Here is a 16,302-nt window from a genome sequence, read left to right as displayed (position 1 = left end):
CTTGATATCACATCACTTCCGTTCCAGAGGAAACTGTTGGAGCAACAGCACTGGAGTGGAGGGTGGGTTTAGGAAATAAATATTCTTTTATCAGGAATGCTTCTCAATGATAAGCTTGAAAAAGAGTGGAACACCATTTAAAATGGTCAGAAAAAAATCCAGCGTGGTAGCAGGTACATAGAATAAAATCCAGAATTAATTGTAGAAATCTACTATATAAAGCGTTGGAGGCGTCGCAACTACAGCCACAAAATTTTGCACAGTCACACGTCTGGACCCTGAGAGCGTCATAGGCTATGTTGTGAGGTGAAATTTTAACCCCGCGCTTTCCAATTCACCAAACAATTTTGCCCCTATCTACATAATGGGAAAACATGAAAGGAAAAGTGTAGGAGGCAAATTGACAGCTGCCAGATGTGAACAAGGGGGACTTAAAGAATGAGAGCGATGGCGCCAAAAGTATATACCGTACAGTTGCTAAGGTGGGGCCCCGACATGGGATACTCACCACACACGGGGATATGAACACACACACAAAATGCGCCACGCACTACCACGTGCTTGAACACATATTACCCTCAGCACACATTTCACCACAAATACACCAACCTTGCCACATAAAAGTCGAAACACAAAAGTCGCCACTCAAAACTCACCACGAGCATACTATATACAGGAGGAGATGACACACAGATATATACTATATACAGGGGAGATGACACACAGGTATATACTATATACAGGAGGAGATGACATACAGGTATATACTATATATAGAAGGAGATGACATACAGGTATATACTATATATAGGAGGAGATGACGACATACAGGTATATACTATATACAGGGGAGATGACACACAGCAGGTATATTATATATACAGGGGAGATGACATACAGGTATATACTATATACAGGAGATGACATACAGGTGTATACTATATATAAGGGAGATGACAAACATGTATATACTGAGGTGAAAATGAAAAGGTGTGAGTGCAAAATGAGAGGAGTGAGGGAAAATAGTGGAGTGATCGGAAAATGACAGATGTGAGGTCGAAAGAGGAGTGAGGGAAAATAGTGGAGTGATCGGAAAATGACAGATGTGAGGTCGAAATGACAAGTGTTAGGGGGGAATGAGAGGAGTGAGGGAGAAAATGAGAGGTGTAAGGGAGAAAATGAGAGATATGAGGGGGAAAATGAAAGATGTGATTGGGAAAATGAGAGGCGTGATGGGAAAATAAGAGAAGTGAGGTGCTATAACTAACCACAGATATTTACCATGCCCAGGCAACGCCGGGCTCTTCAGCTACTCTACTATATAAAGCTGAATGTGTGTGTGTGTGTGTATGTGTGTATGTCCGGAATTGGCATCTGCACCGTCGCAGGTACAGCCACAAAATTTTGCACAGTCACACGTCTGGACCCCGAGAGCGTCATAGGCTATGTTGTGAGGCGAAATTTTAACCCTGCGCGTTCCAATTCACCAAACAATTTTGCCCCTATCTACATAATGGGGAAAAAAGTGAAAGGAAAAGTGTTGGAAGCGTCGCAGCTACAGCAACAAAATTTTGCACAGTCACACGTCTGGACCCTGAGAGCGTCATAGGCTACGTTGTGAGGTGAAATTTTAACTCCGCGCTTTCCAATTCACCAAACTATTTTTCCCCTATCTACATAATGGGGAAAAGTGAAAGGAAAAGTGTTGGAGGCAAATTGACAGCTGCCAGATGTGAACAAGGGGGACTTAAAGAATGAGAGCGATGGCGCAAAAGATTATATACCGATCAGTTGCTAAGGTGGGGCCCCGACATGGGATACTCACCACACACGGGGATATGAACACACACACACAAAATGCGCCACACACTACCACGTGCTTGAACACATATACCACCCTCAGCACACATTTCACCACACATACACCAACCTCGCCACATAAAAGTCGAAACACAAAAGTCGCCGCTCAAAACTCGCCACATGCAAAAACTAGGCTCACGCAAAACTCGCCGCAAGTGCAAAACTCACCTCATGGAAAACTCGCCACACGCAAAACTTGCACACGCGGAAAAATTGCCACATGCACAAAATTTGCAACACATGCAAAAGTTGCCTCACACAAAACTTGCACATACTCAAAAGGCACCAGACATAAAACTCACCACGCGCAAAACTCGCCATGCGCAAAACTTGCTGCACACAACTTGCTACACTAACCTGTCACATGCAACTCGACACACAAAAAGTTGCTACACGCATGTTGCCACACAAAACTCATCTCACAAAAGTCGCTACATGCATGTCGCCACACACAACTCAACACACACAACTTGACAAACGAAACTCGCCCTAAAACACACACAAGTCTGGTATTAGCCTTCAAAAATAAAAATCTGATTAATAAGCAGACAAACTACAAGAGCAACAAATGTACCATATAGGAAATACGGCAGCTGTCAGTCACATGATCTGTCTATTATGTGTATGTGTGAGCTAATATATACTGCCAGGGGGAGGGCTTCCTGTTGGCTGGGGATTTATCAGGCTGCCAATTTATCTTACAAATACTGAGGTAAAAATACTGAGCAAATAACGTGTGAACGAGGTCTAATACAGGAGATCATACAGGTATATACTATATACAGGGGAGATGACACACAGGTATATACTATATAGAGGAGGAGATGACATACAGGTACATACTATATACAGGAGGAGATGACATACAGGTATATACTATATACAGGAGGAGATGACACACAGGTATATACTATATACAGGAGCAGATTACCTACAGGTATATACTATATACAGGAGGAGATGACATACAGGTATATGCTATATATAGAAGATGACATACAGGTATATACTATATACAGGAGGAGATGACACACAGATATATACTATATACAGGGGAGATGACACACAGGTATATACTATATACAGGAGGAGATGACATACAGGTATATACTATATATAGAAGGAGATGACATACAGGTATATACTATATATAGGAGGAGATGACATACACGTATATACTATATATAGGAGGAGATGACATGCAGGTATATACTATATATAGGAGGAGATGACATACAGGTATATACTATATACAGGGGAGATGACACACAGCAGGTATATACTATATACAGGGGAGATGACATACAGGTATATACTATATACAGGAGATGACATACAGTTGTATACTATATATAAGGGAGATGACAAACATGTATATACTGAGGTGAAAATGAGAGGTGTGAGGTGAAAATGAAAAGGTGTGAGTGCAAAATGAGAGGAGTGAGGGAAAATAGTGGAGTGATCGGAAAATGACAGATGTGAGGTCGAAATGACAAATGTTAGGGGGGAATGAGAGGAGTGAGGGAGAAAATGAGAGGTGTGAGGGAGAAAATGAGAGATGTGATTGGGAAAATGAGAGGCGTGATGGGAAAATAAGAGAAGTGACGTGCTATAACTAACCACAGATATTTACTATGCCAAGGCAACGCCGGGTTCTTCAGCTAGTCTAATATATAAAGCTGAATGTGTGTGTGTATGTGCGTGTGTGTGTATGTATGTCCGGGATTGGCATCTGCACCGTCGCAGCTACAGCCACAAAATTTTGCACAGTCACATGTCTGGACCCCGAGAGAGTCATAGGCTATGTTGTGAGGCGAAATTTTAACCCCGCGCATTCCAATTCACCAAACAATTTTGTCCCTATCTACATAATGGGGAAAAAAGTGAAAGGAAAAGTGTTGGAGGCGTTGCAGCTACAGCCACAAAATTTTGCACAGTCACACGTCTGGACCCCGAGAGCGTCATAGGCTATGTTGTGAGGCGAAATTTTAACCCCGCGCGTTCCAATTCACCAAACAATTTTGCCCCTATCTACATAATGGGGAAAAAAGTGAAAGGAAAAGTGTTGGAGGCGTCGCAGCTACAGCCACAAAATTTTGCACAGTCACACGTCTCGACCCTGTAAGCATCATAGGCTATGTTGTGAGGTGAAATTTTAACCCCGCGCTTTCCAATTCACCAAACAATTTTGCCCCTATCTACATAATGGGGAAAAGTGAAAGGAAAAGTGTTGGAGGCAAATTGACAGCTGCTAGATGTGAACAAGGGGGACTTAAAGAATGACAGCGATGGTGCCAAAGAGTATATACCGTACAATTGCTAAGGTGGGGCCACGACATGGGATACTCACCACACACGGGGATATGAACACACAAACAAAATGCGCCACACACTACCACATGCTTGAACACATATACCACCCTCAGCACACATTTCACCACACATACACCAACCTCGCCACATAAAAGTCGAAACACAAAAGTCGCCGCTCAAAACTCGCCACGCGCAAAACTCGCCACATGCAAAAACTAGGCTCACGCAAAACTCGCCACAAGTGCAAAACTCACCTCATGGAAAACTCGCCACACGCAAAACTTGCACACGCGGAAAAATTGCCACATGCACAAAAGTTGCAACACATGCAAAAGTTGCCTCACACAAAACTTGCACATACTCAAAAGGCACCACACATAAAACTCGCCACGCGCAAAACTCGCCATGCGCAAAACTTGCTGCACACAACTTGCTACACTAACGTGTCACATGCAACTCGACACACAAAAAGTTGCTACACGCATGTTGTCACACAAAACTAATCTCACAAAAGTCGCTACATGTATGTCGCCACACGCAACTCAACACACACAACTTGACAAACGAAACTCGCCCTAAAACACACACAAGTCTGGTATCCTTCAAAAATAAATATCTGATTAATAAGCAGACAAACTACAAGAGCAACAAATGTACCATATAGGAAATACGGCAGCTGTCAGTCACAAGACCTGTCTATTATGTGTATGTGTGAGCTAATATATACTGCCAGGGCGGAGGGCATCCTGTTGGCTGGGGATTTATCAGGCTGCCAATTTAGCTTACAAATACTGAGGTAAAAATACTGAGCAAATAACGTGTGAACGAGGTCTAATACAGGAGGAGATGACACACAGGTATATACTATATACAGGGGAGATGACACACAGATATATACTATATACAGGAGAGATGACACACAGGTATATACTATATAGAGGAGGAGATGACATACAGGTACATACTATATACAGGAGGAGATGACATACAGGTATATACTATATACAGGAGGAGATGACACACAGGTATATACTATATACAGGAGCAGATGACCTACTGGTATATACTATATACAGGAGGAGATGACATACAGGTATATGCTATATATAGAAGATGACATACAGGTATATACTATATACAGGAGGAGATGACACACAGATATATACTATATACAGGGAGATGACACACAGGTATATACTATGTACAGGAGGAGATGACATATAGGTATATACTATATATAGAAGGAGATGACATACAGGTATATACTATATATAGGAGGAGATGACATACAGGTATATACTATATACAGGGGAGATGACACACAGCAGGTATATACTATATACAGGGGAGATGACATACAAGTATATACTATATACAGGAGATGACATACAGGTGTATACTATATATAAGGGAGATGACAAACATGTATATACTGAGGTGAAAATGAGAGGTGTGAGGTGAAAATGAAAAGGTGTGAGTGCAAAATGAGAGGAGTGAGGGAAAATAGTGGAGTGATCGGAAAATGACAGATGTGAGGTCGAAATGACAAGTGTTAGGGGGGAATGAGAGGAGTGAGGGAGAAAATGAGAGGTGTGAGGGAGACAATGAGAGATGTGAGGGGGAAAATGAAAGATGTGATTGGGAAAATGAGAGGCGTGATGGGAAAATAAGAAAAGTGAGGTGCTATAACTAACCACAGATATTTACTATGCCCAGGCAACGCCGGGCTCTTCAGCTAGTATCAATATAAAATCATAGTGATCTACTGTTCTAGCCAGTGTGACTAAAGACCAATGCGTTTCAGCTCATAGTAGCCTTAACCATTTAAAAAGGGGCTGTCCATCCATAACGAGTGTTATAAAATATGAGGCCTCACCAAAATGACTTATTTCAGGCATAATATAGAAAACGACCCTTCAAAACACCCATAGTTAGAGACAGCCTCAGGGCTACGAAAGACAGTGATGGGTCAGTGGACCCTCAGTGATAGAAGCACCTGCAGTGTGTTAGGCCATGGGCACACGTTCAGTATTTGGTCAGTATTTTACCTCAGTATCTGTAAGCCAAAACCAGGAGTAGGTGATAAATACAGAAGTGGTGACATTTCTATTATACTTTACCTGATTGTTCCACTCCTGGTTTTAGCTTACAATTACTGAGGTAAAAAACTCACTGGATCGCCCCCACGTCAGGGCAATGGGGTGCTCGGCACCGGGTCCTGCGGTTCGGGGGATGTCACGGTGGCTTGACCCGGTCCGTGGCCCTTTGAGGGGCGTCCAATAAAAGGGCAACAGTTTATAGGATATTGTTCGTGACGCCACCTATGGTATTCGGTCAAGGTGACCGACGCTGCTTAGGAGTCCGCTGGGGTGATGTTATGGCAGCTAGATGGTGTAACTTCCCACAGTTGGTAGATGGTGGATGTTGTAAGGCACAGGGAATAACGAGGACACAAGGTTGCAGTCTCTTTACCTTTACTGAAGGCTTCAGCATCCACAGTCCAGGGCACCAGACCACAGGGTAGGCAGGGTCCGGCCGGTCCGAAGGCATATCCAGAGTCCCCTTATCCAGGTGGAATTCAGTAGCCTTCCTACTAGCACCTTGGGTGTTGTAGTACCTCCCTGCTAAGCAACTCGGTAAGGTCCTCACAACTATTGTAGATGTTCTAGATGTTATTTCTTCCTCTCTGTCCCCCAGATGGTGTGGATAGGACAACCCGTATGACTTATGGCCTGAGGCTTGTTTATAGGAACCCTAGAGACGCCCCGACCCCCAAAATTTGCCACCGTGTCTTCTTAGGTATTTAGGTCGGGCAGCCAACTTGGAATTGACTGTCCTGCCGGTCTCTGAAGTAAAGCGTAGAGTCTATTACTCCCTCGGTGTTCCGGCCACCGGCTACGCGCCTCAGAAGGATGCAGCCTCTCTCAGGGCAGAATTCCTTCTGGTTTTCTCCTTGTGCTATGACTTCGTGTCTCACTCTCTACAATACAGTTCCTTTCTTGTCCTTTCTTAGGATGCTGCCGCACGTGGGGCGGGCGCAGCTCTGTGTCTTTCTGTCTCGTGCTAGGCCTCTGACAGGATCCCACCCCTGTCTGGGGCCCTCTGTCTGCAGCTTTGTGGTATTCCTCCTTTCCCGCTTTCTGCCTGACAGGTGTTGCCTGGGCCAAGCCCAGTCAGCTTCTCCCTAACTTTCTATCCAACCCACCAGTTTTACCCTAATGTGAGGAGTGCCCTAGAAGATAGGAGCAAGGCTCCCCCTGGTGGACTGGAGTGTGAAGTGTAGTGTATGGTTTGTGATACCTGGCAGGGTGAACTCCTTTAGGCTGGTTTCACACTTGCGTTTTTGAACGCATGCGTTTAAAAAAACAAACCGCATGGTGCAAAAACGCAGGTAAACGCGTGTAAACGCTGCGCTTTTTTGACGCACGCGTTTAACGCGTGCGTCAAAAAAACGCAGCGTTTACACGCGATTACATGCGTTTTTGCATGCTTTTGCATGCGTTTGCGTTTTTTTGGGCATTTTCCAAAAAAAAAAAAAATTAAAAAAAAAGGTTACCAGACACAACCAATGGGAATAGAGAGGGCGTACATGATTGGCTCTCAATATATAGACCCTAGGGGTACAGAAATGTTCAGAGCTTGCTACTGTTTCCGGTGTCATGATGGATCTTTCAATGGAGAATTTTTATTTCAAACTGGAGTTCAGCTTCAAGATTTTCCTTGCCTGTGTTTTTGCTTGGGAGCAAGATCGAAACCGCCAAAGATGGAGAAGGAGACAGCGTCGGCGTTTTTGGAGGCACCCCATCATTGATGTGCGTGAGACCCGTGGAGCATATCACACGCTCTATGCGGAGCTGAATGCCAACCCAGAGAAATTCCAGGATTACACCAGAATGTCTCAAGATTCTTTCCGGGATTTACTGTCTCGTGTAGAAGGTTCCATACGGCGACAGGACACACGGCTCCGTAGAGCAATTCCACCTGAGGAACGTCTGTTAGTGACATTACGTTACGTTCCAAAACTAAACCAATGACAGTCCAATTTTTTGGTTATGACATGTATTTTTTGTTGTTTTTTTTTACCTTTTTCTTATTTAAACACACCATTAAGAGCCGATTTTAATTGTTTTTTTTGTTTCTTTTTCTTCTAGATTTCTGGCCACAGGAGAGAGTTTATCTTCCCTGCACTTCCAATACCGCCTTGGAATATCAACCCTGTCCGGAATCGTTGTGGACACCTGTCGTGCGTTATGGAATGTACTCCGTGAGGAGTTTATACCCGTACCCACCGTGGACATGTGGCGGGAAATTTCAAAAACATTTTTCAACGTGTGTGATTTCCCCAACTGTTTAGGGGCGGTGGATGGAAAGCACATCCGCATTGTCAAACCTGCCAGAACCGGATCTGAGTTTTATAATTATAAAAAATATTTTTCGGTAGTTCTCATGGCAATAGCGGATGCGGAGTGTCGCTTCATCGCCGTGGACATTGGAGCTTTTGGCCGTGGCAATGATTCCCAGACTTTTAAGAGCCACCCGTCGGGTGTATGACAACAATTTTAATTTTCCCCCTCCACAGCCTCTCCCCAACACTCAAGGCCCACCGCTGCCATTTGTTATGGTTGGGGATGAGGCCTTCCAGATGTGTGAAAATCTCCTGAAGCCCTATTCTAGTAGGGACCTGGACCACACTAGAAGAATATTCAACTACAGACTGACCAGGGCCAGAAGAACCGTAGAGTGCAGCTTTGGCATTCTGGCTGCTAAATGGCGCATTCTTGCAACAGCCATCAATCTAAAAGTTGAAACAGTGGATGAGGTGGTCAAAGCCTGTGTGGTTCTACACAATTATATAATGGCTAAGGAGCGACCCCACATTGAACTTGATGAACCAGTTTCACACCCATTGCCTGATTTTCAGCATCACCCGATGCGGTCAACTGCAGCCGTTGGTCTTATGCGGGACCAATTTGCGGCCTATTTTGTGTCCGATATTGGACGGGTGTCATGGCAGGACAATGTTGTTTAAATGTCCTGTTGTATGTTTATGTTTACTAATTATTAAATACTGATACAAATTTTTCTAATTAATAAACTTTAGTGTTGGTTGTGTTGACCATGTCTCCTATCTTTTTACTCTCTAAACAAAGGTTGACCAAAGATGGCCAGTAGATATGTATATCATATTTTGTAATCCAAAACCAGGAGTGGGTAATAGTTGATGAGGTAATAATTTTTATTTTTTCATCATAATTGACCTCTGTTGCACTCCCTATTTTGCTTTACAAAGAATGATATAAAACACGGGCCGCACACTTATAATAATGGAACCAAATTTTTATTTATTTAATGGTAATCTTGTTGACGTCATTGCGTCAAGACTGTCACGCTCTCTATACCCATCAAGTCAAGTGTAAGAAATAATGAATTCATGATAAACATATACATGATCATGAATTCACAATTTCTTACACCTGGCCAGGTGAGCATAGATATGTAGCGTGTGACAACCATTGTCCCATCAGTTTGACAACCATTGTCACATAATGTGCTATATAGAATATGGTGAATATACAAGTCAGTAATCAACTAAATCGGTCAGGTGTCTATTTTGACATCTGACCGGTTCAGTTGAGTTCTGAACTTGATTTCCACCATTTTCTGTTTGTACAGTGACACTACACTAGGTACAAAAATAAGAGTATGGAAATAACTACTATTTTTTTGGCCAACTCATATCTGTATACTAAAGAAACACATATTGATGTTGTCTTGTATTTTATACTACTGGAGATATGTTTTGGCCAAAAGAATAAGTGTGTGGCGAAGTGTATTGGTGTGTATTGAGAACGGTGAAAGACACAATAAACCAAGCATAATTGTTGCAAATAAACTTTTTTTTTATTAACACAAATTTATTTTTTGGTACCCCGACGGGTTGTACCGCGCCGGATTGGGGTTGAGGGACGTAACTGGGGGGTGTTCAGAACTGAAGCCTGGCTCACCGTGGAGGAGGCAGAGGTGGCAGGAGAAGGGGCAAGAAAACTGGAAGGGTCTGGAAGTTGGGGATGGGGCTTAAAACATGAGGGCCTTGAGACACACTGGAAGGGTGAGACACAACAGACAATTGAGACACATCGGTAGGTGATGGGGAGGAATAATCAGGGTTTTTTGTTTTTTATGAGTTTTGGCGGTTTTTCTTTGGGTTTTCCTGGTTGGGGGATGTCTTCTTGGGCTAGGTTGTAAAGTGTTGGCGGGAGACACGTCAGGACCCGGCTCCACAATTACACAGTCCATCTCCATTGTGGAGCGCTCGGCAACGTCTGAGTCCAACACCATTGTAGTGGGGGGGAAAGATACAGTCCCGCCTGGGTCCTGGTGCCTCGTTGGGGGTGGGGAAACTAAAACCCTCCCAGGATCCTGGTGCCTCGTTTGGGGGGGGGAACATAAAACCCTCCCAGGGTCCTGGTGCCTCGTTGGGGGGGGGGGAAACAAAGCCCATACCAGTGTCCTGCTGCATTGCTGGTGGGGGGGAACATAAAGCCGTGGCATGGTCCTGCTGCATCGGGGTTGGTCCTGCCCGGAAAGGTATGGCTTGGTCCTGCTGCATCATGGGGGGCCCGGTGCGATACGCCATGCCTGGGTCCTGCTGCATGGGGGGGTGGGCCGTCCTATACGCCTGGCCTGGGTCCTGCTGCATGGGGGGGTGTCCTGCCCGGAAAGCAACGCCTCGGTCCTGCTGCATCGGGGGGGGGATGGGCGGTCCGATATGCCAGGCCTCGGTCCTGCTGCATCGGGGGTGGGCCGGTCCGATATGCCATGGATGGGTCCTGCTGCATCGGGAGGGGGCCGGGCCGATAAGCCACGCCACGGTCCTGCGTCATCGTGGTGTCAGCGGAGGAGGTCCAAGCCGGAGCAGCGGTTGACACGGTGGTGGCGGTGGGATGTCCAACAGCACTCGTCATCGTGTTGGCGCTGTAGTGGAGTATACCTGTAGAGGGAATAGAGGTGGCCGTGCAGTGGTATGCAGCAGAGGTAGGAATGGTGTTTACTTGTGACAGTGACGGCACAGTTGGATATGCCGCCACATTACGACTCTGACTATGCTGCATAGCCTGCACAAAAGCAACATTGCAGGCCCGCATCACACTCAGCTGGAGATCAGGGCTAAGGTGTTCCGACATGCCCTGTTGGATTTGATTAAAAAAAATGATGAGCTGGCTTCTGGAGGTCGGCTTTCACTTGATCAACGCTTTTGGCGACATCCTGGATGCGGCACTCTAAGAGGTTATGGGACACATCCATTCTGTCACCTAAAGCCTTGATAGCTTCGTGTAAAACCGAGCTCAAGTGCAAAAACTCAGGCATGAGGGACCTATCCGAAGCCCTCTGTCGCTGCCGGGATGAGCCCGCAAAAATGGGTGCAGCGAAAGAGGACTGCGAAAGGGGAAGACCTGATGGGCCAGCCCCCTGGTCTCCAGTGAGTGTGGAAGACCCACCTGGTGCTGCGCTGCTGGATGGCTGGGACGGGTCCGTGTCTGCCGGCTGAAGGACCGCTCCAGAACCTGGTGCGACAGTCGTGCAGTGTGTGCTGTGAAAAAAGAACACAGAAAATTAATACCAAAATATAGCAAGACGGTACATCCTGTGGAATTTAAAATTACAGATTATGTCAATGCAATACAACCGGAAGCATGTGAGAAATACTTACGTTCTCATGAGAAGGACCGGTCTTAAAAAGGCCAGCACACGTGATATTTGTAGAGCCGGTGCCTTGCTCCGGAACCACTAGCTGCACTCTTCTCTGCACGCAGGTCCTTGTTGAAGCGGTCCTTCATGGAACGCCAACGTGTTCTTATTTTCTCAACTGTGAAATAACAAAAACATATAATGGTCAGAAAAAGTACTTTTGGCCGTGCTCTCTTGACTGTGTGTGATGACAGAAACTCCAAAAAGTTTCTTTCATCACACACAGTCAAGAGAGCCCGGCCAAGGTCTCTGCTGCTTCACACTGCAGTGCAATACTTACAAAATGCATTACGGACCCGTGGCGGGGAATTCTCCCAGCCATCCCACAACGCTTGGGCCACCTCACTCCACAACCGACGGAGAACACTATTGACGGCGTGCTGTGGATCCTGGCCGTCCCACAACGGGGCTCGCTCCTGGACCAGAGTGATAAGGAGGTCATTATCGATCCGGTCGTCGTCCCGTTGTGAAACCTAAAAGTAAAAGAAAATCATATAAGTTTGCTCAATCACATTGGAAAAAAAAAGAAAAAAGAAGATGAGAAAGGGCAGGAAAGTCAACTTTAAGAAAAGGATCATACAAGAAAAATTAAAAGAAAATCAAGGGTACAGAAAGGAAGATTCAAGAATATTACAATGAGGACAGTCTGCCTTGTATACATACCCGCTGACGTCTTCCCACCGGACCTTGACTCCGCTGCTCCGTCCCTCTCTGTCCCTCAGTTGAAGTGCTCTATAGAAAAAAAAAATCAAATTGTCTCATGTGTCGATGCGACAGTCAATACTTACCAAGCTGAAGGACAAAAAACTAACCTCACTGACGTGATCCACTTCGGACTGCCGTGGCTCAAACTCCTCATCAGATGAAGACTCCGCAGAAGACATTCTGATGCATGTTGAAAAAAAAAAATAGAAGAAATTAGGACATGTAGATCCAAAAAATTAAAAATAAATGCATTGGCTAGGATATACTCACATTGCTCTGGGTCTTGTCCACTAATGCGTCCGAGCAGGGTATTGTCTTCTTTGGAGTCTGATGAGAAGTGACCAGAAACTTCCCCCAACCTTCCTTTTATAACCCTGCTGCTATGGGGGAGGCTTATCAGTGTCTAAACAGCCTTATCTACAGTCTATTCAACCATTGTTAAAAAAAACGCATGCGTAAAAAAAACGCATGCAAACGCATGCACAAAAAAACGCATGCGTCCCCATTGACTCCAATGCATTTTTGGTCCAAAAAAACCCGCATGAAAACGCATGCGTTTTTTTTGGTCCAAAAAACTCCCCTCAAAAATACTACAAGTTGCATTTTGGAAAATGAACGCATGCAGTAAAAAAACGCATGCGTTTCAAAACGCGACTAAACGCGTACCACTAAAAATGCATGCGTTTTCAATGTTAAATATAGGAAAAAAAAACGCATGCGTTTTTTTAAAAAAAAACGCTGCAGACAAAAACGCAAGTGTGAAACCACCCTTAGTGCCATCAGACGTAATATCACTCCCCGTGGTGGAAGAATAACATTACTGCAACGACCAGGACTCTGGGGCGCTGCACTCACCATATACTCAACATTTGCACGTGGCCTAATGGGGCCAGCAGGAGCGGTCAGTGACTGAATATCTGCTATTTGACAGATCTACCACCCGTCTGGAGGGCCTTCCTTATCTCAGCAGACTCCCATACAATATGAGAAGACAAGTTTTCCAATCACAGCTATTTTCAGTGCTGGTGAACAACTTAAAGGGGTTGTTACCTTTTAATTAAGTTTCTACCATGGCTGCAACTTGTTAACTCATCTTCCCTGAGTCCATCGGTGAGTCTTTCTCCGCCAATGTTCTGGGAGTCTGGCATTGGCTATGGTGTTGAAGTCGCCTTGACTGAGCTCAACGGTTCTGCCAATGTAGATAGAACACCGCCTCCATAGTCATCATTGGATGCCATATTTTCGACGTGACAGCAGGGCCGCAAGCCAATGTCAGACCCGTGGAAGGTGAGTACAGCTTGGTTTATTGTTTTAGGACAAACTGCAGCCGAGATAGAAAGGGAAGAACAACCCCTTTAAGGAACCATCTGACCCATGGGTGGTATTTGGCCAGAGCTTGCATATGTTGACCAGAGATCTACTAATACCTTGTGTCTTTTCATGGCTGGATGCATGGGCCCTGTACTTTAGGGATGCAGATACATAGTGCTGGGCAGCCCACTGGATGTAATAGTATGAGTGTGACCAATAGGCTGTAATCTGCTATGGTGCACTACACGTACCTGTCTGAGCAGCATCCAATACAAGCCTTAGGCGATGCTCATACTTATTTTTACATTCCGTTTGTCTGTTCCAATTTCAAGGACAGAAACAAAATTAATATCAAAAACAGTTCACGGGGAGCCAGAGGGATTTATTTCAAAATAGGGTACAAAGTTCTGTATGATGAGCATTTTTTAAAATGGACACATAATGAAAGACATCAAGACCCCTAGATAAGGGGTCCATCCATCTCTGTTTGCATCAGTAATGCAATGGATCCCTTTTTTACACCATTCTGCTTGTCTGTTCCTTAAAATGGAGCAAACAGAATGGGCAACAAAAGTGTGAACGTGGCCTTATCCAGTGGCATGTGTAATAGCCAGCACCCATCCGGATGGATGATAGGTGGGTGGGTGGAGGTCAGCAGTACTTTTGCTGGCCGACCGCATCACATGCCATTGGGGCCTGTCGGCATACTGCCGTGACCTGGTGTGTTAAGTACGTACTGGTGCAGAAGTATGGCCTCTTGTGTAATAAGTTTCTGCTAACATGTTTTTCGGGGAATAATTCTTTATCCCCCATCCATGGGATAGGACAGGGGATAACCTTCTTATTGGTGGGGGTCCGACCATCTGGAAACCCCTAGTGATCCTGCGTTTGGGGCTTTATAGAGTGTACTTGTGCATGCTCCATTCAGATGGGTGAGACTACCAGACACATGCACTAGCTCCCCTCAGCAGTCCCATAGACAATGAATGGCGCATGTGAAGCCACACTGCATATATAGGGTATATATAGGGTTCTAGCCGTTGCCCCCCAGTCATCAGCATGTTCTTTTATTCTGTGGATAGGGAATGACCCTATAAATGTATTTTACTAATCCAAAGGCTTTAGTGGTTTGTGACGAACATCGGGCTCCCAGGTGACACCAACCGCAGGGACAAGGAGTAGTAATAGACTGTAAATTCCAGTCTGCAGGTATGGTAATTATCCATAATTAAAGGATGCTAATGGTCCATAATTAGTGCCCCTAACGTCCTTGTAGGGGGGACGCTCCCCACTGGGTTAGTGCGAGTAATACATGACTATACCGCCTGGTCAGTGCAGAGGACAGGGCCCCACACAGGTGACCAGAAGGACAACACGCGGGTCGCTGACGCGGGCGCCACAGCTAACGCTGAGCTCGGGAGCGCGCCAGGGTTCTGGCTGTCACGTGACAGAGTACAGGAGCTCGGGCACGCGCATTCGCTTGCGATTAGCAGCGCGCTGGGTATGAGGCCGTAGACATGAGCAGCTCTTCACCCGTGACCGCCCCCACCACGGTAAGTGGGCCACCAGCTATTGGGGGCACCTGCACCCCCACGTATCAGCCTGCGGGCAGTGCGCGGAGTGAGGTGACTTGTGGCTGAAGTTGCGTGTACGGACAATGTCGCCTGGAAGAACCTAGGCCTGCTAGATGATACTGTGGGCGCAAGTGTGGGGCGTGTTTGTACGGCGGTGTGCGGGCACGGCTTGTTTTCAGTGTCATGTATGCCATGTGCACATGCGTGCTGGGCCTGTCCTGCATGGGTGCCAGCTCGGGCCTGCACAGGAGCCCCGCTGGGGTGCCCGAGTCCTGCCACCACTGCCGCCGAGGTGCGAGTGTAATAAAATCCGAGTGCTCCGGGGTAGACCCAATGTGGCAATAAGGGGAGGACAAGTAATGCTGGTATCTGGGGGCACAAATACCCTGGCGGTTGTGAGAAGGAGAGACCCCGAATCCGCACGTATCGTCTGCCAACTTTGGAGGTGGCCTCTAATAAAATAGCCCCTAATATTAGCCATTTCCTGTGCAGGAGGGGTTAATGCAGCCCTACTGGTGGCATCTGGATGATGCCCCCTACTGGTGGCATCTGGATGATGCCCCCTACTGGTGACTGCTGTCTTATGATCCTTCTCCGAAAAGCCTCGAAAACGTTTCCAATCTTTATGGAAAATCTACTTTGCTGTTCATGAAACCCTTGAAGTGTAGGTCAAGTGGATCCTGAAGGAAACCTCTCGGAGATAGACCCAGCCGTTGTATAAAAACCTCTGTGAAAACCTGAAGGCGATGTGCCCACGATCCGCAAGTAGCAGCGCATTGGGTGCAGCAGA

At 45.8% G+C, this 16,302-nt stretch overlaps 1 protein-coding gene across 1 annotated transcript in view; it reads left to right on the top strand.

The window, feature by feature from the left end:
* Positions 1-15,387: 15,387 nt before the first annotated feature.
* The window catches only part of PHF3 (PHD finger protein 3), a 137,458-nt gene continuing 136,543 nt past the window's right edge, over positions 15,388-16,302 (top strand). Inside the window, exon 1 of the mRNA XM_069726686.1 lies at positions 15,388-15,491. The gene's annotated coding sequence lies outside the window, so the exon portion shown is untranslated. The remainder of the gene's footprint in view (positions 15,492-16,302) is intronic.

Source organism: Ranitomeya imitator, chromosome 5 (assembly GCF_032444005.1).
Source record: "Ranitomeya imitator isolate aRanImi1 chromosome 5, aRanImi1.pri, whole genome shotgun sequence".
NCBI lineage: Eukaryota > Metazoa > Chordata > Amphibia > Anura > Dendrobatidae > Ranitomeya > Ranitomeya imitator.
The sequence above is the reverse complement of the archived record's forward strand: the minus strand, read 5'-3'. Positions and strand labels throughout refer to the sequence as shown.